Genomic DNA, 25,534 nt, shown 5'->3' with positions numbered 1-25,534 from the left:
TAATTCTGCCATTTTTGAGATTGTATCCAAGTACTGAATTTTGGACTCTTTTGTAAACTATTATGGCTATTCTGTTTCTTCCAAGGGATTCTTGCCCACAGTAGTAGATATAATGGTCATCTGAGTTAAATTCACCCATTCAGTATTTTGCTAACAGTCAGTAGTTTGCTGATTCCTAAAATGTTGATGTTCACTCTTGCCATATCCTGTTTGATCACTTCCATTTGCCTTGATTCATGGACCTAACATTCCAGATGCCTATGCAATATTGCTTTTCAGTTCACTTCAGTCCAGTCACTCAGTCGTGTCCGACTCTGAAACCTCATGAATCGCAGCATGCCAGGCCACCTTGTCCATCACCAACTCCCGGAGTTCACTCAAACTCATGTGCATCAAATCGGTGATACCATCCAACCATCTCATCCTCCGTCATCCCCTTCTCCTGCCCCTAGTCCCTCGTACCATTAGGGTCTTTTCCAATGAGTCAACTCTTCGTGTGAGATGGCCAAAGTATCGGAATTTCAGCCTCAGCATCAGTCCTTCCAATTACTTTTATATAAAGAGTTCTGCAATCTCCACAGTGGGGTTGAGCTGAAGAAGTCAGCCCCATTAGCCTAACTGTACCCAATAATTGCTGGCCAGATATCTCAGCATAAATTCATTCTAAACTGAGACTTTCTACCACTCAGTATCCAAACTGAGTCTTCCCAGTGCCTAAATACTGAGGATATCCCATCCAGTGTCTAAACTGAGCATCCAGTGTCTAAACCAAGTTTCAAAGATAACCTTTGCTCTCACCAAAGACAGCTCAGGATCATCAACCAATACAGAATATCCAAGAATGAGGAGAGACTCAATCAATTCATTCTGGAGTCCTTGAGGAGGTGGATGGGCACAAGGGGCCTCTGCTGGTACCAAGGCTACAGATCATCTTAGAGTTCAAGCAAAGGAGAGGAATCTACTCTGGACCTCTTTGTCAGTTGCCAAAACTGTCAATTTAAAAAAATAGTAACAACATAGAAGTTGAGAGTTATGTTTTATTTGGTGGGAATATTTAGAACTTCAAGTCCAGGAGATCATGGAAAAAGCAAGAGAGTTCCAGAAAAACATATATTTATGTTTTATTGACTATGCCAAAGCCTTTGACTGTATGGATCACAATAAACTGTGGAAAATTCTGAAAGAGATGGTAATACCAGACCACCTGACCTGCCTCTTGAGAAACCTATATGCAGGTTAGAAAGCAACAGTTAGAACTGGATATGGAACAACAGACTGGTTCCAAATAGAAAAGGAGTACGTCAGGGCTGTATATTGTCACCCTGCTTATATGCAGAGTACATCATGAGAAACGCTGGACTGGAAGAAGCACAAGCTGGAATCAAGATTGCCGGGAGAAATATCAGTCACCTCAGATATGCAGATGACACCACCCTTGTGGCAGAAAGTGAAGAGGAACTCAAAAGCCTCTTGATGAAAGTGAGAGTGGAGAGTGAAAAACTTGGCTTAAAGCTCAACATTCAGAAAACGAAGATCATGGCATCTGGTCCCATCACTTCATGGGAAATAGATGGGGAAACAGTGGAAACAGTGTCAGACTTTATTTTTTTGGGCTCCAAAATCACTGCAGATGGTGACTGCAGCCATGAAATTAAAAGACGCTTACTCCTTGGAAGGAAAGATATGACCAATCTAGATAACATATTGAAAAGCAGAGACATTTCTTTGCCAACGAAGATCCGTCTAGTCAAGGCTATAGTTTTTCCAGTGGTCATGTATGAATGTGAGAGTTGGACTGTAAAGAAAGCTGAGCGCTGAAGAATTGATGCTTTTGAACTGTGGTGTTGGAGAAGACTCTTGAGAGTCCTTTGGAATGCAAGGAGATCCAACCAGTCCATTGTGAAGGAGAACAGCCCTGGGATTTCTTTGGAGGGAATGATGCTGAAGCTGAAGCTCCAGTACTTTGGCCACCTCATGTGAAGAGTTGACTCATTGGAAAAACTCTGATGCTGGGAGGGATTGGGGGCAGAAGGAGAAGAGGACGACAGAGGATGAGATGGCTGTATGGCATCACTGACTCGATGGACGCGAGTCTGAGTGATCTCCAGGAGTTGGTGATGGGCAGGGAGGCCTGGCGTGCTGCGATTCATGGGATCGCAAAGAGTCGGACATGACTAAGGGACTGACCTCAACTGAATTTTTCCTCCCTGGGTATCTTCTAGTTCAAATAAACTCATTGAAATGTTTGTTTGAATTACTTCCTCTCGCAGGATTTCTCCAGTGCTCCTTTGGCAAAAAATAATAATAATAATAATAATAATAATAATAATAATAATAATAATAATCCTGTACTTACTCTTGCTATTGCATGACAATTCCTATTGTAATTATATTGTTATTTCTGATGAGGACTCTGCATTTAAGGCAGAGGTGTTTTCTTATTAACCTTTGTAATCAGCGAGATAGCTAGCAGGATGCCTGATGCTTAATGTATTGAATTAACTCACTATTTATCTGCACACAAGGTATGTATAATCAAAAAAAAAAATTGGTTAGTTACAAGTTATTTTCAACTTCTAGAGCTAGTCTATGAGTGAAAGATCTTTAAAGAGAATTCTGTGTCTTTTCACTATGATGGGCTGGGAATGTTCTTTCAGGTCATATGTCCGTTATTTGATTTCATTGTTACTTAGTATCATCATATTATTTAGCTTCCTAAGTAGTTTTTCTACTTGCTTTCCTTAAAGAAGAAACATTTCTCAAAAATTGGTTCAAAACTGTTGACAGCTACATTACTCAGAGTATATTAATTGATTTATGTGTACATATATATAGTTCCTTCTCTTGGGAGAAATCTTAGTTTGAGTTTGTAAATGTAAGTTACCACTCAAACTTAAAGATAGTTCTATAAGATCCACTATTATAGTAAAATGATAATATATTCTTAAAAATCAGTTTGCTAAACCTGTCTGTTTTACCCAGATAAGAGAGTGTGGGGTGTGGTGGCCATGATGGCAAAGAGTGTGACTTTTTATTTAAACTTGCAAATTCCTACACTAGTAGGCTCTCAATAAATCTTTGTTTACTGCATTTCTTTGAACTGAATTAAATTATGCTATATTTAGTTTAATCCATGTAATAAGCCTGTGATGTACAGATGGTACAGATAATTAACCTTTATTTAAAAAAAAAATTGTATAAGAAAAGTTCTAAATAAATTGAGTCAAGTTGTAGAGTTAGAAGTAGGAGTGACAGAACTCAAATTCAGGTTTTCAACTGCAAAATCACTGCCAAGTTCTAATTTAAATGTCCTTCTGATTTCAGTAAGACATTTAAAAATATAGTTCACCTAAAAGAGAGAGGAAAAGACATTTGATATTTCAGAGTCTGTGTATAGGACTGTCATAAAAAGAAAAAAAAAAAAAATCCAAATTAACCATTTTTTTTTTTCCTTCTTTTATCTCAACCTGCTTTTCAACCCAACATATGAGGATGACAAAAATTAAGGGCATAGTTTTCTTTCAGTAGCTGTTGCTGTTCAGTTGCTCAGTCATGTCCGACTCTTTGCAACCCCATGGATTGCAGCACACCAGGCTTCCCTGTCACCCACCATCTCCCAGGGATTGCTAAAACTCATGTCCATTGAAATAGTGATGTCATCCAACCATCTCATCCTCTGCAATCCCCTTCTTCTCCCACCTTTAATCTTTCACAGCATCATGGTCTTTTCCAATGAGTTATTCACATCAGATGGTCAAAAAATATTGGAGTTTCAGCTTCAACATCAGTCCTTCCAAAGAATATTCAAGACTGACTTCCCTTAAGATTGACTGGTTTGATCTCCTTGCAGCCCAAGGGACTCTCAAGAGTCTTCTCCAACTCCACTGTTCAGAAATATCAATTCTTCAGTGCTCAGCCTTCTTTTTGGTCCAACTCTCACATCATACATGATTGCTGGAAAAACCATAACTTTGACTTAGATGGACCTTTGTTGGCAAAGTAATGTCTTTACTTTTTAATATGCTGTCTAGGTTGGTCATAGCTTTTCTTCCAAGGAGCAAGTGTCTTGATTTCATGGCTGCAGTCACCATCTGCAGTTTTTTTTTGGAGTCCAAGAAAATAAAGTCTGTCACTGTTTCTATTGTTTCCCCATCTATTTGCCATGAAGTGATGGGACCCAGTGCCAATGATCTTGGTTTTTTTGAATGTTAAGTTTTAAGCCACCTTTTTCACTCTCCTCTTTCACTTTTATCAAGAGGCTCTTCAGTTGCTTTTCACTTTCTGCCATAAGGGTGGTGTCATCTGCATATCTGAGGTTATTGATATTTCTCCTGGCATCTTAATTCCAGCTTGTGCTTCATCCAGCCTTGCATTTTGCATGATGTACTCTACATATAAGTTAAATAAGCAGGGTGACAATATACAGCCTTGACATAAACCTTTTCCAATTTGGAATCAGTCCATCGTTCCATGTTCAGTTCTAACTGTTGTTTCTTCACCTGCATACAAGTTTGGCATGAGACAATTAAGATTGCCTGGTATTCCCATCTTTTGAAGAACTTCCAACAGTTTGTTGTGATCCACACAGTCAAAGGCTTTAGCATAGTTAAGGAAGCAGAAGTATATTTGTTTTTTGTTTTTTTTTATAATTATCTTACTTTTTCTATGATCCAACAGATGTTGGCAATTTGTTCTCTGGTTCCTCTGACTTTTCTAATTCCAGCTGTGTACATTTGGAAGGTCTTGATTCACATACCACTTAAGCCTGGCATGGAGAATTTTGAGTATTTCTTTGGTAGCATGTGAAATGAGTGCAAATGTACTGTAGCTTGAACATTCTTTGGTATTGCCCTTTTTTGGGATTGGAATGAAAACCTAACTTATTTTACATAGCAAAATATCCTGAAGGTTCATTTGTGCTGTCTCATAATCCAGAATTATCTTCTTTTTGAAGGCTTGTGTGTGTTAGTCATTCAGTCGTGTCCAATACTTTGTGACCCCATGGACTATATTCTGCCAGGTTCGTCTCTCCATGGAATTTCACAGGCAAGAATACTGGCGTGGGTTGCCAATTTTCAAACAACTCCAAAAAGCAGGCTTTTGTATTAATTTGGCCCTTCCAAATACTATTTATTTATCTCTCTATTTGCATATTTTGACTATTTCTCTCTCTTCCTGTTTCTAGATCTTTGTTGTTCTTCCTGACTGCTGCCTGCTTTTTCTTTCTACAGTCTGGCTTGTGTCAAGTTCCCTAATCAAAACCTGCCAGTGGTTTCTATAAGCCTTCAGTTCAGTTCGGTTCAGTTCAGTCACTCAGTCGTGTCCGACTCTTTGCGACGACATGAATCGCAGCGCACCAGGCCTCCCTGTCCATTACCATCTCCCGGAGTTCACACAAACTCACGTCCATAGAGTTGGTGATGCAATCCAGCCATCTCATCCTCTGTTGTCCCCTTCTCCTCCTGCCCCCAATTCCTCCCAGCATCAGAGTCTTTTCCAATGAGTCAACTCTTTGTATGAGGTGGCCAAAATACCGGAGTTTCAGCTTTAGCATCATTCCTTCTGAAGAATGCCCAGGGCTGATCTCCTTCAGAATGGACTGGTTGGATCTCCTTGCATTCCAAAGGACTCTCAAGAGTCTTCTCCAACACCACAGTTCAAAAGCATCAATTATTTGGCACTTAGCTTTCCTCACAGTCCAACTCTCACATCCATACATGACCACTGGAAAAAAAAACATAGCCTTGACTAAATGGACCTTTGTTGGCAAAGTAATATCTGTGCTTTTCAATATGCTATCTAGGTTGGTCATAACGTTCCTTCCAAGGAGTAAGCATCTTTTAATTTCATGGCTGCAGTTACCATCTGCAGTGATTTTGGAGACCAAAAAAATAAAGTCTGACACTGTTTCCCCATCTATTTCCCATGAAGTAATGGGACCAGATGCCATGATTTTCGTTTTCTGAATGTTGAGCTTTAAGCCAACATTTTCACTCTCCTCTTTCACTTTCATCAAGAGGCTTTTTAGTTCCTCTTCACTTTCTGCCATAAGGGTGGTGTCATCTGCCTATCTGAGGTTATTGATATTTCTCCTGCCTTACATAAATACAAAACATTTTGGTCAGAATTGAAGGATAATAGAGTATTTTTATTGCCTTTTCTTGCAAGCTTCTGCCACCTTAAAAAGTGCACAGTGTGAGAGTTGTAAGTCAAGTTTTACTTGGGGCAAAATGAGGACTGTAGCAGGGAGACAGCATCTCAGATAGTGCTGAAAAACTGCTCCAAAGAGGCAGGGGGAAAGTCAGTATATATTTGATTTTGATGAAGGAGAAGTACATACAATCAAGTACATACTTTTTAGCAGAAAATTTCTATAACTCATGAGGAGTAGATATCATGAATGATTTTAATGCTTTTAAGATATAAGGAGATAAAGGAATTGAGCTTATAAAAATCAGCCCCTGAAAATATCTATCTGAAGACCTGTTCTCTAAGTTTTTTCCAGAGTACAGAGTGCCTTATTTGTGCTCTCCATCTTGATCTCCTTTCAGAGGGTTTTAAAAACCAGCAATTGAAGCAGCGTATGATTCAATCCTTGTAGATATAAATGACAAATACCAAAGGCAATTGCCAATTTGTATCTGACGGCTCCAAAATCCTAATTTCACTTATTCAAATGGGTAAACCACTGTTCCCAGTTGGTTATTTATATGTTTATATCTTAGAAAGATCATTCTTGATTTAGTAAGGAAAATGATTTAAGTGGTGGCAGGGAAGGTACAAGAAGATACATGAAACCTTTAAATGAATTACTTTAGAAAGGAATAAAATAAGGATAAAAAATATAGTTAAATATATACTAAGGATGTTTTCTTCAAATAAAAGGAGAATATATAGCAATAATTAGAATGAGAATATTGGGTCCCAGGGAGAAAAATATTGAAGTTCAACAAAGTTTGGATGTATTATGGTGAAATTACCAGAATCACTGAAGGAAAAATTATGAGATAATATTTATTTTAAAAATACTAACAAAGAAAGGAGAAAGAGTATTCAACAATCCTGATTCTTATGTTTAAGAAATAAAATGAAATGAAAGAGAAAAGATGCTTATATATATATTTTTTAAGTGATGACACTATACGGATATTTCAAGAAATAACAAGTTTATCAATTGAAGTGGTGATTGGACAATGATGATGAAAGAAGTATATATTGTGTTGAAATAGCTGCTGGCATCTTAAGTAAAAGACGTAAATTGAGAGGTGTAAATAAATTGGGAAAGAGGGTAGATAATGGAAATGCATAAACACACAAAAAATAAAAAGAAAGAGATGTGGGAACTGTAGAATATTCACATTCATTTAACGTCAGGATTGAGAGGATCCATCTTGAAAAAAATAAATGTTAAAATTAAATGAAAGTTTAATTAGACATGTTTTCCTCCCCATCACAGTGACAATAGGGCTTTCATCTTTTGATCATCAATTTTTCCATAACAAAATAATCTTCAAATTGACTAGATACTTATTCAAGCAGAGTTTGATGTTATCTAGCTAATGCTTTACAGGAGGGAAATCCTACGAAGGACCTGAGATGAATTTGTGAAACAAGGGATTAGACTATTAAGATAAGTTTAATTGTACAAAACAATTGAGAGAGTACTCAGTTCAATATATATATGTTATTCATCATGGGTTTAGCTGCAAATACATATGTTTTTGAAGATTTATATTACGTATTTGTTCTACTAATCTGCGTGACTAAAAAGTGACACCATCCCTCACCTGTTATATACTTATAGTGATGCTGTCAGTCTGCTTTTTAGATTTATATCCTATGCTTTACCACAGGCTGTTAAAATTTAACTATAAGTTTTAATATAACTACTTGCACAATATACTATGATGCCATCCTTGTATGCTACACAAGAAGAACAACCTGAAATTAGAGCAAAAGATTCAATTTTCAGATCAATATAGTATGAAAATTATTGAGTAGTTTAAATAAGTTTGTCTATGAAAGTGATTTACTTTTTGACTAGAGGCTCAGGCTTGTAAAGATCAAAATTACTTCAAAATTATTGTGGGAATTCTGTAGGTTTTGAATAAACACATTAATAAGAGTCACAGGAAAAAGGGGAGCATGGACAAAAATCAAAAGTCCATGTAAAAAATAGTAATACAAAAATGGCCTGTTACTTTTTTAAAAAGAAGAATAATTAGAGGATAGTTTGACTTATCTGATCATATTTTGAAAGAAAAGCTGATTATATGTGCTATTCTCAGAACAAAATAAATTATAGTTGGTTCAATGGATTAAATTTTGAAAGATTATTACAAGAAATTAAAAATGAATACTTTTTTTAAACATACAAAATATAGAGACTAAAAAAGTGTCAACTGAAAGAAGGGCACAATATGAGAGTTGTAAGTTAAGTTTTATTTGGGGCAAAATGAGGACTATAATCTGGGAGACAGCATAGCTCTGAGGAACTACTTGATTCCAGCTTGTGCATATATGTTAAATAAGCATGGTGACAATATACAGCCTTGAGGTACTCCTTTACCAATTTGGAACCAGTCTGTTGTTCCATGTCCAGTTCTCACTGTTGCTTCCTGACCTGCATACAAGATCCCCAAGATGCAGGTCAGGTGGTCTGGTTTTCCCATCTCTTTCAGAATTTTTCACAGTTTATTGTGATCCACAAAACCAAAGGCTTTGTCATAGTCAATAAAGCAGAAATAGATATTTTCCTGGAACTCTCTTGCTTTTTCAATGATCCAGCAGATGATGGCAATTTGATCTCTGGTTCCTCTGCTTTTTCTAGATCCAGCTTGAACATCTGAAAGTTCATGGTTCATGTATTGTTGAAGCCTCGCTTGGAGAATTTTGAGCATTACTTTACTAGCATGTGAGATGAATGCAATTGTGCAGTAGTTTGAGTTCTTTGCCATTGCCTTTCTTTGGGACTGAAATTAAAACTGACCTTTACCAGTCCTGTGGCTACTGCTGAGTTTTACAAATTTGCTGACATATAGAGGGAATCACTTTCACAGCATCATCTTTTAGGATTTGAAATAGCTCAACTGGAATTCCGTCACTTCCACTAGCTTTGTTCCTAAGGCCCACTTGATTGACATTCCAGGATGTCTGGCTCCAGGTGAGTGGTCACATCACCATGATCATCTAGGCCATGAAGATCATTTTTGTACAGTTCTCCTGTGTATTCTTGCCACTTCTACTTAATATCTTCTGCTCCTGTTAAGTCCATACAATTTCTGTCCTTTATTGAGCCCATCTTTGCATGAAATGTTCCTTTGGTATCTCTAATTTTCTTGAAGAGATCTCTCAGTTCAGTTCAGTTCAGTTGCTCAGTCGTGTCCAACTGTTTGCGACCCCATGAATTGGAGCACGCCAGGCCTCCCTGTCCATCACCATCTCCCGGAGTTCACTCAGACTCACGTCCATCGAGTCAGTGATGCCATCCAGCCATCTCATCCTCAGTCATCCCCTTCTGCTCCTGCCCCCAATCCCTCCAATCATCAGTCTTTTCCAATGAGTCAACTCTTCGCATGAGGTGGCCAAAGTACTGGAGCTTCAGCTTTAGCATCATTCCTTCCGAAGAAATCCCAGGGTTGATCTCCTTCAGAGTGAACTGGTGGATCTCCTTGCAGTCCAAGGCACTCTCAAGAGTCTTCTCCAACACCGCAGTTCAAAAGCATCAATTCTTCAGTGCTCAGCCTTCTTCACAGTCGAACTGTCACATCCATACATGACCACAGGAAAAATCATAGCCTTGCCAAGATGGACTTTATTTGGCAAAACAATGTCTCTGCTTTTGAATATACTATCTAGGTTGATCATAACTTTTCTTCCAAGGAGTAAGTGTCTTTTAATTTCATGGCTGCAGTTACCATCTGCAGTGATTTTGGGGCCCCAAAAATAAAGTCTGCCACTGTTTCCACTGTTTCCCCATCTATTTCCCATGAAGTGATGGGACCGGATGCCATGATCTTCGTTTTCTGAATGTTGAGCTTTAAGCTAACTTTTTCGCTCTCCTCTTTCACTTTCATCAAGAGGCTTTTTAGCTCCTCTTCACTTTCTGCCATAAGGGTGGTGTCATCTGCATAGCTGAGGTTTTTGATATTTCTCCCGGCAATCTTGATTCCAGCTTATGTTTCTTCCAGTCCAGCGTTTCTTATGAGGGACTTTTCATACAAGTTAAATAAGCAGGGTGACATTATACAGCCTTGACATACTCCTTTTCCTATTTGGAACCAGTCTGTTGTTCCATGTCTGGTTCTAACCGTTGCTTCCTGACCTGCATACAGATTTCTCAAGAGGCAGGTTAGGTGGTCTGGTATTCCTATCTCTTTCAGAATTTTCCACAAGTCTTTCCCATTCTGTTGTTTTCCTCTATTTCTTTGCATTGATCAATGAAGAAGGCTTTCTTATCTCTCCATGCTATTCTTTGGAACTCTGCATTCGAATGGTATATCTTTCCTTTTCTCCTTTGCTTTTTACTTCTCTTCTTCTCACAGATATTTGTAAGGCCTCCTCAGATAGCCATTTTGCTTTTTTCCATTTCTTTTTCTTGGGTCTGATCTTGATTCTTGCCTCCTGTACAATGTCATGAACCTCCATCCACAGTTCATTAGGCACTCTACCTAGCAGATCTAGTCCCTTAAATTTATTTCTAACTTCTACAGTATGATTGTTAGGCATTTGACTGAGTTCATGCCTGAATGGGCTAGTGTTTTTCCCCACTTTCTTCAATTTAAGTCTGTATTTGGCAATAAGGAATTCATGATCTAAGCCACAGTCAGCTCCTGATCCTGTTTTTCCTGACTTTAGTGAGCTTCTCCATCTTTGGCTGCAAAGAATATAATCAATCTGATTTCAGTGCTGACCATCTGGTGATGTCCATGTGTAGAGTCTTCTCTTGCATTGTTAGAGAAGGGTGTTTGCTATGACCAGTACGTTCTCTTGGAAAAACTCTATTAGCCTTTCCCCTGCTTCATTCCCTATTCCAAGGTCAAATTTTCTGTTACTCCTGATGTTTCTTGACTTCATACTTTTGCAGTCCAGTCCCCTATAATTAAAGATACATCTTTTTTGGGTGTTAATTCTAAAAGGTCTTGTAGGTCTTCATAGAACTGTTCAGCTTCAGCTTCTTCAGCAGTATGGGTCGGGGCATAGACTTGGATTACTATGATAATGAATAGTTTGCCTTGGAAATGAATAAAGATGATTCTGTTGTCTTTGAGATTGCATCCAAGTACTGCATTTTCGACTGTTTTGTTGACTATGATGGCTACTCCATTTTTTTCTAAGGGATTCCTGCCCACAGTACCAGATATAATGGTCATCTGAGTTAAATTCACCCATTCCAGTCCATTTTAGTTTGCTGATTCCTAGAATGTCAACGTTCACTCTTGCCATCTCCTGTTTGACCACTTCCAATTTGCCTTGATTCATGGGCCTAACATTTCAGGTTCCTATGTCATATTGCCCTTTACACCATCTGACCTTGCTTCTATCACCAGTCATATCCACAACTGCGTGTTGTTTTTGCTTTGGCTCCATCCCTTCATTCTTTCTGGAATTATTTCTCCACTGATCTCCAGCAGCATATTGGGCACCTACTAACTTGGGGAGTTTATCTTTCAGTGTCCTATCTTTTTGCCTTTTCATACTGTGCATGGGGTTCTCAAGGCAAGAACACTGAAATGGTTTGCCATTGCCTTCTCCAGTGGACCATATTCTGTCAGACCTCTCCACCATGACCCAGCCATCTTGGGTGGCCCTACATGGCATTGCTTAGTTTCACTGAGTTAGATAAGTTGTGTTCCATGTGATCAGATTGGCTAGTTGTCTGTGATTGTGTCTTCAGTTTGTTTGCCCTCTGATGCCCTCTCTCAGTGCCTATCATCCTACTTGGGTTCCTCCCAAGGAAAGAGTGTGTAAAACAATCTAATTGCCCACAAGTAGAGGTGAGCTGAGGAAATGTGGGATTCTATACAAGGTAGTATCCACAGACAGATAGAGAAAGGCTGAAGAGCTTGTAAGTACTAAAAGGAGAAATGTTAATATTTTAATTGTGAAAAGAAATCCTCCCGGCCTTGAGTAAAATGAAAGAGATATTTACATTCATTTTGTGGGTGTGTATGAAATAAAAAGACAATTCATGTTCATTGTGTGTGTGACAACCTATAGAATAATATTTTAGAGACTGCCAAGCGTAATTCTGGAAAGTGAGACTGGTTATCTAGGATGGGAGAAACACATTTTATTACTTTTATTTTTTTAACATATGTGTGCACTAAATTTTTACTTAAAAATATATTTGAAGAATACAATTGCTATGTGACCTGAACTTATACTTAGGTGTCTTGATAGAGGAAATTAAATATTGTAATTACTTTGTTAAAATCTGAGCCAGAGAATACAAGACAAATAGGGAGTTTGGGGATGTGTAGAGTTAGCTCAGTTTGGGATATCACAACAAAAGCCAAAATGATTCACTCCTCATAATGTGCTAGTCAAAGTTTTAATTACCATATGTGTATTAACTCAATATAATCCCTACAATAATTGAATACAAAAGTCTAAAGTTTACGATACCCTCTCAAAATTCTTATCACAACCACATATATATTTCCTGTGTTATTCATTACAACACACGCCCATCAGAGTTGTGAACAACACTCCATGAATAAGTATATTAACATTTTTGCAGAGCATATGTACATACTTACACTGAGCATGATAAAGAGACTCTTAGCCTCTAAGTTATCCTAACCTGAAAGTTCTTTTGGAACATTCAAGGAAAGGCATTGAGTTACGAAATTCAGAAATGGATCTAGGCTTCATGGCCATAATGATGGTCATTGTAGGATAAAATTATCCAAGATCAGTGTGCATATTGAGAGAGGAAGCTGACCTGTGGTTTGAACTTGAAGTATGTCAACACTTAAGAGACAGGATAAAGACATGGATCATAAATAGTATGTACAAAGCATTCTCAGGAAATGCATATATATATATTATTCTATTCCATCTTTCCATTAATTTGATCAGATAGATGTTGTCATTTCTGTTTGTTAGATCAGGAGGCAGACACTATTAGTTACATAAGATAGATCACAAACTGGTGAATGTTAATGCCTCTGTACTGTTCTAAAGGCATGGCTTTTTCTATCAGACTGCACTACACAAAATAGGGGAGACACTTATGTGGACGATGAATTGTACTTACTCGTTCAGTCATGTCTGACTCTGAGACCCCATGGACCTGTAGCCTGTCAGGTTCCTCTGTCCATAGGGATTCTCCAGGCAAGAATACTGGAGTGGCCTGCCAGGGTATCATCTGGAGTGCCCACCTCCAGGGGATCATCCCAACTCAGGGATTGATCCCAGGCTTTCCACATTGCAGGTGAATTCTTTACTCTCTGAACACTAGGGAAATGCCACCTGCCATATCAGTAAACAAAGGATGCTGCAGCCATCAAACTCTCAGCTACTGTAGCCACTTCCAAGGTTCCACCCTGAGGAGATGCAGAATGGAAAGTAAGTCAGAGAAGGAGAAATATTGTATGGCATCCCTTAAAGAAATAATACAAATAAACTTACAAAACAGAAAGAGACTCACAGACTTACAGAATGAACTTTTGATTGCCAAGGGGAAGGGTGAGGGGGATAGTTCGGGAGTTGGGGATGGACATGTACACACTACTATATTTAAAATAAATAACCAACAAAGGCCTACTGTATAGCAGGGTTATGTGGCAGCCTGAATGAGAGGGGAGTTTAGGGGAGAATGGACACATGTATACATATGGCTGAGTCCCTTTGCTGTTCCCCTAAACTATCACAACATTTTTAATTGGCTATAGCCCAATACAAAATAAAAAAAAAAAAAAAAAGGTTTTTATTTTTTTTTCAAATATGCAGTATGAATAAAACAAACAGATAATGGCCCCAGATAGCTGAAGTGCATGTAAAAGGAATTATTTCAGTAAGCCCAAGCTTCTATATCTTCCTATAGGAAATAGCAACCCACTCCTACGAAGTTCTATATATCCTGGCTCTTCCCTTACCTCTTTGAAGTGGTCTCTCAGGGAAATCTGAGAGTCCTCTGTTCTGGGGTTGAAGTTCTCAGAAAATCCACCAAATATAATATCAACATAACTCTCAACTTTGAAGTTGTGCACTTTTTTCAATCAGCACAGAGAAACATAATATTTTACTAGTATTATTACCTTTGTTATTAGTTGCATTTAACTTGCAATTTACTTATTTTATTACATTGTTAAGTTATTTATGAACTACTTTATTAACAACTTCATTATGTATGAATTTAACTTTTATTTTTTTCCAGAACTATTGACTACATGCTCATAAGCACTGGAAAATATATTTGATCCTTGGGATAAAGTAATAAATAAATAAAATTTCCATTTTGAGTAGCTTAAGGAACTAACAGCTACTTACAGAACAAGGTGATGATAGTTCTCAGGAGGGTCACAAAGCTTCTTTGGGAGACGACAGAGGTGCTTTCTCCAAGAAGCTGAAATCTAAGCTATGAACTAAAGTATGAATGAGAAAAAGAGGGCAAATTCTTCATGCAGAGTCATGAGAAGAATGCTCCAAAGACACAGGACGAGCAAAGGTGTCACATGACCAAATAAAGGACATCGTAAACTGGAAAGTTCACTGCAGTTGCATGATTGTGTAGGAAGAGGAGAGGGCAGAGGAAAAAGGGTCTAGATCTAAAAGGCTCTTTGTGATCCCTTCTGGGAGGTTTTGATTACTGCATGATGTCTGGCTACCCCACCAACATGTGACTCAAAAAGAAGTTTGACAATTAACTTGAAGCTTTCATTTATGTATTCATACCAGTGTGGAACAGGTTTTCTTGGTGCTTCAGATGGTAAAGAATCCACCTACAACACGGAAGATCTGGGTTGCATCCCTGGTCAGGAAGATTCCTTAGAAAAGGGAGTGGCTGCCCATTCCAGTATTTTTGCCTGGAGAATTTGACGGACAGAGGAGCCTAGCGGGCTATCTACAATCCATGAAGCTGCAAAAGAGTTGGACACAACTCTGTGGCTAGCATTTTCATTTTCACTTTACCAGCAAGGAACAAATTTGCAGCAAAAACATAAATGAGAGCACTGATCATGTGAAAAATGAACTATACTTGAGATAATATTTCAATTCTACATAAACGAGATTAGTTACCATTTTCAATTTATGTGCTATTCCCATGGCTTGGATCCTGAGTCACATAAAGCTTGAATGAAGTTCCTTGTATTTCAGAACTCAACAGCAATTGAGCAACTGAAATGGCATTTATTTAACTCTTTCAAGGCAGTGTGAAGTAGTGGAAGGTACATGAACTTCAGAATAGAGAGGCTAGGATTATAGGTCAGTTAAATCTTGATAAAACTGGAGAAATGTCTTGGGGTTAAGTCCTATCCTTCCACTTGCAACCTTTGTTGCTTTGGGAAATTTTTTAATAAATTTTTATTTTTACTTGATTTTACTTTACATTACTGTATTGGTTTTGCCATACATTGACATGAATCTGCCACGGGTGTACACGAGTTCCCAAACATGAACCCCCCTCCCACCTCCCACCCCATATCATCTCTCTGGATCACCCCCGTGCACCAGCCCCAAGCATCCTGTATCCTGTATCAAATATAGACTGGCAATTGGTTTCTTATATGATAGTATACATGTTTCAATGCCATTCTCCCAAATCATCCCACCCTCTCCCTCTCCCTCAGAGTCTAAAAGTCTGCTCTACACATCTGTGTCTCTTTTGCTGTCTCGCATACAGGGTCATCATTACCATCTTTCTAAATTCCATATATATCTGTTAGTATACTGTATTGTTGTTTTTCTTTCTGGCTTACTTCACTCTGTATAATCGGCTCCAGTTTCATCCACCTCATTAGAGCTGACTCAAATGTATTATTTTTAATGGCTGAGTAATAACTCCATTGTGTATATGTACCACAGCTTTCTTATCCATTCATCTACTGATGGACATCTAGGTTGTTTCCATGTCCTGGCTATTATAAACAGTGCTGCGATGAACACTGGGGTACATGTGTCTCTTTCAATTCTGGTTTCTCAGTGTGTATGCCCAGCAGTGGGATATGTTGTAGTTTTCATTTTAATTCAGTTCTCTGTCTGTCTGTGTGTGTGTCTCTCTCTCTGTCTCTCTCTCTCTCTCTCTCTCTCTCTCTCTATATATATATATATATATAGCCACATGAGTGGCAAAGAATCCACCTCCAATGCAGGAGCTACAAGGTTGATCCCTGGTTCAGGAAAATCCCCTGGAGAAGGAATGGCCACCCACTCCAGTATTCCTGCCTGAGAAACCCCATGGACAGAGGGGCCTGGAAAGATAAAGTCCATGGAGTTGCAGAAGTGTTAGGCACAGCTTAACAATTAAACAATAGTGTGAGATCTTATTTCCCCTAACAGGGTAAAATTTGTGTCCCCTGCAGTGGAAATGCAGAATTTTAACCACTGGATTTCCAGGGAAGTTCCACTTTGGGATTTGTTTTTGTTGTTTTTTCTTAAACTTTCACTTTTTCACCCTCCAAATTGTTCTCTTCAGAAGTAAAAATTATTAAATTGAGCTCTTATTCCCTCTCTTATTGTTTTAGAAACTGATATTACAAAAATTCTAGTTTTCTCTCTGAAGCTGTTTGTCCTTACTTACTAGGTAGTGGGAGAAAAGTTTGCTTAGTCTATTGACATTTGAGTTTGCAAAGGAGAAAATAAATTAATGCAGCATACATGATTAATATTAATAATAACAATAAAAACTCCCGGAAAGGTTTCCCACTAATCTTTTATTATTCAGGCTCTGGTGCATAATGAACATTCTGAATATTTAATAACTGAAAGAAAGAAAAGCCAACTGAACATCTTGAGCTGTCATATATATGCATGAGAAAGCTCCTTATCCCATGAAGAGAGAGAACAGACTGGATCTGTCAACGATAAAATATGACATTTTTACACCCCTAGTCAAATGTCACTACAGATTGCAAGTGACATCTTATAACCAAGAACAACTTCTTATAGAATATGAAAAATATAAGTGCTTCTTTCCTTGCTAAGAATTTATATTGAAAGGTCATTACAGTGCATATAAAATCCCACTGAAGCTCCTTAATGCAATTTCTATTTTCACTCCAATATCATCAGGTGGTGAGTGTGGGCTTGGTCTAATTAAAAAGCAGATTGTAATTTGCATATGCAGAGACACTGGAAAAGCAGGTAAGTGAGGATTTGCTTGGGGAGAAATGGTTGATCAAGCAAGAAATAATGGGGAAATGACGGAACGAAAATTTCTAGGCCTTTGCCCTTTGTAGAAAAGTTGTTTTCTTCTTTATTCTTCTTCCTTTCTTTTTAGATATTCACAGCAAGGTATCAGCATATCCTTAGGGCAAAGGCATGTTCCTCCAAAGCACATAAAGACTTTATGAGATACAAAGTTTTCTTAAGACAGAAAGATTTTTCAATTCAATTCACCCTGGAAATAAAATTAGTTTGGTGTATTATGTGAATTGTGGCTTTTTTCTTTCTTTTTATATTCCACATTTTGAATATAACAGAGACTAAGATAATAGTTGGGGGAAGAGACTAGAACCCCAAAGCAATTGTTCAAGAATGAAGAAAGTACATTAAAAAATTAGCCTTTCTTTTTATTAGATAAGTGTTATACTACATTTTTCCTCTTTATTTGTAAACTGTCATGCTGTCAGATGAGTTCTTACTGTTGTATCTTTTTTGCTTCCACTGTGCTCTTATTCTTACCCTAGAAAACAATAAAATTGGTTTCAATATTGTTTCCATTTTTGTCTTCATTAATGTTTATCTATTTATATTTGGCATAATGAAGTTTTCAGCAAAAGATTGATAAGCCCTAAAATCACGGTTAGAAATCCTCTGAAAACTTACTGCCAAGGGGGATTTCCCAAATGTGCCTAAGTTCGCATAACCACTGGGTGCTGAGAAAAACTTCTGTTTATCAATGTGCTGTGACAGACAGCAACATCCCTAGACATCGTGAAATCTGCTGGCTAACAGGAGCTTACTGAGTTAATCAGTCCATTCCCAGATATAAAGTAGTCATGAAACTAACATAGGAAAAATGGAAATTCATTCTATTATGAATGTTCAAAACTTATTAGGTATATAAAAAGTGCACTATATATTTGTCCACCAATTTTTAAAACCCTGGAACATTTTACCATGATTAAAAGTATTTTTCTTCATTTAACAGAAAATATGCTTTCCAAAAAGTCATGAGATATTGAAACAAGGGCAAAAATATTACTTATATATTATGTTGATAACCATGAAATCACAATGCACATATAAGAAAATACTTTAAATATTAACAGTGATGGTTTCTAGGTGTTAAAATGCGATTTTTTTCAGATTTCATTTTTAATTTATTTGCTATAGCCAATTGACTAGATTTTGTGATAATAGAAAAGTTTACCATTAGAAGTGGCACACTGTAAAATATATTTTAAATCAAATCTTTTAACACTTTACATTATAACATTTCTGTCTTCAAATATAAAATTAACAAAATCTCTCTAAGTTGAACTAAGCTGAAGAGTTTTAATGACCAATACTGGCTTTATCATACACTGAGTGTTTATTCATTTGTTTATTCAACACCATGTCTGAGTGCCTGCTAAATGCCTAGCAAGTTATCAGTCATACTGTAGATGCATCACAGAATATATATATATATATATATTTTTACACTAAGGCAAAAGAAAAAATGTATGTTAGGCACACTGCTAGAGGATGAAACTGTTGAGATGATCAAGAACATCCCTCTTGCTTCATTTTGTATATATCTGTATATGTATTCTGATAGTTCAAGGGTTTAAAAGTCCAGATATCATTGATTAACTTTGGAAAACCTCAAAATATATACAGACTACTATATATAAAATAGATTACTGATAAGAACCTACTGAATAGTAGAGGGAACTCTACTTAATGCTCTGTAATGATCTATATGGGAAAAGAATCTGAAAAGGAATGGATACATATATATATATATATATATATATATGACTCACTTTTCTGTACAGCTGAAACTAACATAACATTGTAAATCAACTGTACCCCAATTAATTTTCTTTTAAAAGTACCCCTTTTCTTAAAAGATAGAAACTGCAGTTTTGTTGCATTTTTCTCTGTCATTTTAGCTGTTATTTCTAACCAGTACCTTCATTATGACAGCCCATGGAAAAACAGTACACCAACACATGCAACATAGCTGGGAAAAGGACATTTTTAGAGCAACAACAGAAACAATCATAGCCTCTTCAAATTTATATGTTAAAGCATGCAGCTTTTTTGGCCACACCACACCAGATTTCAGGATCTTAGTTCCCAGACCAGAGATTGAACTCAGGCCACAGAGGTGGAAGTTTTGAGTCCTAACCTCTGTACCACCAGGGAATTCTTAAGACATGCATACATTGTGTCCTCTCAGTAGGTAAGTGGTATTATTTCATTTTACAGATAGTTAAACTGAGATAAAGGGAAATTGAGCTTCTTCAGCAACTCAGTGGTAAAGAATCCTCCTGCACTGCAGGAGATGTGGACACATGGATTTGATCCCAGGGTTGGAAAGAATTCGTGGAGGAGGAATTCTGGGCAAGATTCCAGTAACTTTGCTCAGAAAATCCCTTGGGCAGAGGAGTCTGGAGCGCTACAGTCCATGGGGTCATAAAAGATTCAGACACAACTGAGCAACTAAACAACAGGAACAAAGAGAAACGATATTCTTTTCCAGGTCACATCTATATTAGACCCTCGGTGTGCCCATCAGTCAGCAGTCATCAACGTTGAGGTAAGACCTTCTACCAACAAACAGATGATGGCTTGTTGATGGCTTAGATGATGGTTATCATGCTTTAGCAATAAATTATTTTTAAATTAATGTTAAAAAATAGAACTGGAGTATATAAATCTCTGGAGTCTCTGCTGAGTCCATTTCAGCATCCTCAAGCATGTTTGATGCCATAGGATCTCACTAAATGTATTTTAAAGATATTTTTTCATGTTTAATATATTCTGAAGTGTACATGTAATGTATACCTAAGGTAAGAAGTATGAAAATAAAATGAACCCATATATCTCCGACATGTTAAAATCTAGAATAGTATCAATGGTTTTGATCTGGAAGTCTGTAGAGATTCCTGTTAGTTCAAACACTTTAAAAAATATCTTATAAACAGAACCTAGTTTCAGTTTTAGCCTTTGCTTTATTTTTTTTTTGTGAGATAGAAGGTCCACAATATTGTTAAGAGTGGAGTTTGTTGTCGCTATTGTTCAGTCTGTAAGTTGTCTCTTCGCAACCCCATGGACTGCAGCACACCAGGCTTCTCTCTCCTCCAATATCTCCCGGAGTTTGGTCAAATTCATGTACACTGAGTTGGTGATTCTCTCTAACCATCTTATCCTCTGCTTCTCCCTTCACCTTTAGCCTTCCATCTTTCCCAGCATCAGGGTCTTTTCCAATAAGTCAGCTCTTTGCATCAGGGGCCCTAAGTACTGCAGCTTCAGCTTCAGCATCAGTCCTTCCAATCAATATTCAGGTTTAATTAATGTATTTATTTATTTTAATTGGAGGTTAATTACTTTACAATATTGTATTGGTTTTGCCATACATCAACATGAATTTTCTTTAGAACTGACTGGTTTGATCTCCTTGCAGTCCAAGGGACTCTCAAGAGTCTTCAGCAACACAATTCAAAACCATCAATTCTTTGGCATTCAGTCTTCTTCATGGTCCTATTCTCACAGTATAGACTAACTATTTTGAGCTTGAAAATGTATAATTTGCAATGTAAGCATGAAAAAGATTCTACAAAAGTTGGGGTTTTAATCATGACTTAGTTTGAAACTCTGGGCTTCTTAATCTTAAGACAAGTCTTTGTAGGCAAAAATGCCAATGTCCATGTTTCATACTTTATGAGAGAAATTAATAAAACATGTATCTTCAACATTTTGTTCTTTCATGTGGCCTCGTCCCATCTCTTCAAGATGTTAGATGTTCTCATAGATGATAGCTTCCTGAATGTATGCTTTTGATGAATTTAGCTGGGTTATGAGTTAAGCTATTGTGACGGAGACTCAAAACAGCTAAGACTTAACAATTAGGCATAGCAGCCCAAGACTGGTGTGGTGGTTCACCAGTGTCAGTGAGCCAGCCTCCTACCATCATGTGACTTCAGCATCTGAAATTTCCTTAATCCTATGGCCCAGGATGACTCTTCATTGTTTCCCTAGTCCTCTAAGAAAGCAGAGGAATAAAAGAGGGAAAGCTCACCTGTCTTCATTCAAGAAGAGTAGAAGCTATCTATCAAGTGCCCACATATCTTACCAGTAATCACATGACACACAAAGCCACAGTGAAGTTGGAAAATGTAGTATGTATATTTTCAGCAACATTTGGAAGATCTATTATTATGAAGAAGGAGGATTGAATAGCGGAGGGTAATCTGTTTTCTTTCTTTGTTTATTGCTGCATTCTCTATGAGTTCTAAGACACCATGATGCAGAGAATGTAGCAATAAGCAATGAAATATTACATAATATATGTGGAGATTGAAATGCTGCTCCATGACTAACAGGCAGAGGCTATGGAACTGTTCTTAGGGAATTTCAAGACACTGTGATGCAAAGAACAGTTACACAACCTCTGTGCATCAGCCATGGAGCAACATTTCAAGCTCCAAATATATTATGTAATATTTAATTTTTAAAAAGTCAGTTTGAGTTCCTCACCCACCCATAAAAAAAAAAAAAAAGACTGAGTAAGGATTTGGGTGAACGTAGTTCATTACAAAATGATCCATAAAACATTATGAGAATATGGGGAAGTCAAGCAGGGCGATTATAAAAGCCAGTAAAGTCACCACAGTGGATAATCAGGGTCTGATTCTATTAGGGACTTTCTGAAAAGCTGTGTGCTCTAAACCCTCAATTTGTCCAATAAAGAACAAGGAATGTAGGGTCATTATTCACCATATTCATCAAATTCCTTTCTTCATTTGTTGAGGTTTGCTCCTGGGAGCTGACTATTAGACAATAGTGCCCTGCCCTGTGTATGAGCCAAACACAGTCCCCTGGCCCAAGAACACCATACTGAGATGCTGAAGAAGCTGTGTACATGTATATGCAGGTAACCTGGGAAAAAAAGGCTGAAGAATTATGAGCAGGGCACCAGCAGTGACTGCTAGAACCCTATAAGATAATATATCTCCATTTTCCCAGTAAGGACATTTGATGCTCTTAAAGGTTTTGAACACCTGCAATGTGGGATAACGGCTCAGTCCTTCGCTTGGGAAGATCCCCTGGAGGAAGGCATGGCTGCCTACTCCAGTATTTTTGCCTGGAGAATCCCATGGACAGAGGAGTCTGATGGGCTGCAGTCCATGGTGTCACAAAGAGTCAGACACAACTGAGCAACTAAGCACAGCATAGCACAGAGTTTTTGAAACTTGCCTTGTTAGGGTCCCTGTAAGACTTCTAATCCTTTCCAATTTACTACATATCCTATGCTAAACAACTGATCAACTAGAGAATTCAAAGGCTCTCACTGTAAAATCTCTCTTTTCTTAGAATTTTGATCCTTCAATATGACTGTGCTGTAAACACTTGTCTAATTTTCTCCATTGATCCAAAGATGCTATTCAGTCTTCTTTTCACTCCAAAGCAGCTTCCAGTCCTTCTAAAGCAGCTCTGACTCCATTTCTTCCATTTCCAGAGTCTGTTGGTGGTAATTGCTGCCATGGAATAATTGGTTAAATAATGTAGCATTGAGTTAGTTGCTTGCATTTCTTATCCTCTGTGAATCTGTACACAGCTATGGGAAGGACCAGTTTGACCTAGAGGAGGCTTATTATAATTTTGGTGCTGGATTTTCTGTGAACTTCTGTTTATAGGCAGAGAAAGTAGTTGTCTCCACCTTGGGGAGCATTCCCCTTAAAGCAGTTGAAGCTGTTTGAATTTTATTTTTCAGAATAAAGGAATGAAGTATGTGCATTGTGTGTGCATGTGTGTGTTTCTGTATCCACTTCTAGACTAAATGAAATGTGTGGGTCTGTTCCCATAAACTAATTTTTTTTCCCACTCAATATATGATGTTACACAGAAGTAACTGAAAGATCAAAGAAGGAACAAAATTTCAACTTTTCCCAACCAATGAATTTTACCTTTTCTTCCTTTCCTGAGAGACTGCTACCAAATTAGAGGAGGAGGGGAAAATCTTTCCAAATAAGATATAATATTATAATATTCCTTCCTTCTTAAACAGAAAAAATACAACATATTGAAGACTTGCTTGATGACTCAGCTGCATTGATATTTAACATCACATTCTCTGTAATTCTCTTTCTCTCCCAATACATCTCTCTTTCTCTCTCCAATACAATCTGCCTGAAATGTGTCCATTGTATTCTCGCCCATGACACCTAGCTTCGACCCAGCCCCTGGGCAACTTGGTTGGTTTGTCACATCCTCTGGGCAGTGCTTCTAACCCCTGGCATCACTTTCACAGGTTTACACTCTATTTAACAGTATTTATCAACCTGGTGGGCTGCCGTCTATGGGATCGCACAGAGTAGGATACGACTGAGGTGACTTAGCAGCAGCAGCAGCAGCATCCCAATTTTAAGTTTATAGTTATATAAATAATTATTTGTGTGACACAAGATTCTCTCTATATATAAGCCCTATAAGGACAGAACCTATATATTCCATTTTCACCACTGTATTTCCAACAAAATGTATGATACAGGGCAATGAAAAAATTTGGCTCAATAATGATTCTAAAATGTTTAATTTAAAATAAAAGATAAGAAACTATTTTCATTCTTTCACATATTCTTGTATTCAAAAAGTACAGATTTAAAAATTTGTCATTATTTTAACTACAATATAAACCATAATTCCAAACTCTTGGATTTGAGGTCTTATCAAACTTGGATTTTACATATATATCTTCATGTGTAAGTGCTAAGTCACTTCAATTGTATCTGACTCTTTGAGACTATGGATGATAGCCCACCAGTCTCCTCTGTGCATAGAATTCCCCAGGCAAGAATACTGGAGTATATGTACCACAGCTGCCTTATCCATTAGCTGTGGATGGACATCTAGGTTGCTTCCATGTCCTAGCTATTGTAAATAGTGCCAATTTGTACTGATGTATGGCAAAAACTATCACAACACTTTATAAAGTAGTTATCCTCCAGTTAAAATAAATATATAATTAGGAAAAAAAAAAAAAAAAAGAATATTGGAGTGGGTTGCCATGTCCCCCTCCAGGGAATCTTCCCAACCCAGAGATCAAACTCTCTTCTTTTACATCTCCTACATTTGGCCACCTGATGTGAAAGCTGACTCTTTTGGAAAGACCCTGATGCTGGGAAAGATTGAGGGCAGGAGGAGAAGGGGATGGCAGAGGATGAGATGGTTGGAAGGCATCACTGACTCAATGGACATGGGTTTGGGTGGACTCTGGGGGTTGGCGATGGACAGGGAGGTCTGGTGTGCTGCTTCATGGGGTCACAAAGAGTTGGACACAACTGAGCAACTGAACTGAACTGAGCATTGGCAGGCAGTTTCTTTACCATTAGTCCTACCATATCTTCATAATCTTACCTTATTTAATGATTTAAATAATGGTTTCACATTGACATTGGGTGGTGACACCACAGTAGTGGTATTAATTCTTCCTAAATGGCTAGATTTTTACTATTTTCCATTTTGTATTATTGTGTCCTATCTTGCAATAAGCAATCTTTATGTGCATAAAACTTTAAAAATTTTATTTATTTATTTAGATCCATTCCTAGAAGCAGAGGTCTGTATGTATACAGATATTTATGCCTTTTTTAAAGAATCCTATCACTTCATGGCAAATGAATGGGGAAACAATGGAAACAGTGAGAAACCTTATTTTCTTGAGCTCCAAAATCATTGAAATAGTGACTGCAGCCATGAAATTAAAAGACACTTGCTTCTTGAAAGAAAAGCTATGACAAACCTAGACAGTATATTAAAAACCAGAGATATTACTTTGCCAACAAATGTCCATCTAATCAAAGTTATGGTTTTTCCAGTAGTCAGGTATGGATGTGAGAGTTGGACTATTATAAAGAAAGCTGAGTGCTGAAGAATTGATGCTTTTGAACTGTGGTGTTGGAGAAGACTCTTGAGAGTCTCTTGGACTGCAAGGAGGTCAAACCAGTCAATCTTAAAGGAAATCATTTCAGTTCAGTTCAGTTGCTCAGTCATGTCTGACTGTTGATTACCCCATAGACTGCAGCACGTGAGGCTTCCGAGGTCCATCACCAACTCCTGGGGCTTGCTCAAATTCATGTCCACCAAGTCGATGATGCCATCCAGCCATCTCATCCTCTGTTGTCCCCTTCTCCTTCTGCCTTCAATCCTTCCC

This window comes from Capricornis sumatraensis, chromosome 3, assembly GCF_032405125.1.
Source record: "Capricornis sumatraensis isolate serow.1 chromosome 3, serow.2, whole genome shotgun sequence".
In the NCBI taxonomy this organism is placed as follows: Eukaryota; Metazoa; Chordata; class Mammalia; order Artiodactyla; family Bovidae; genus Capricornis; species Capricornis sumatraensis.
The sequence above is the reverse complement of the archived record's forward strand: the minus strand, read 5'-3'. Positions refer to the sequence as shown.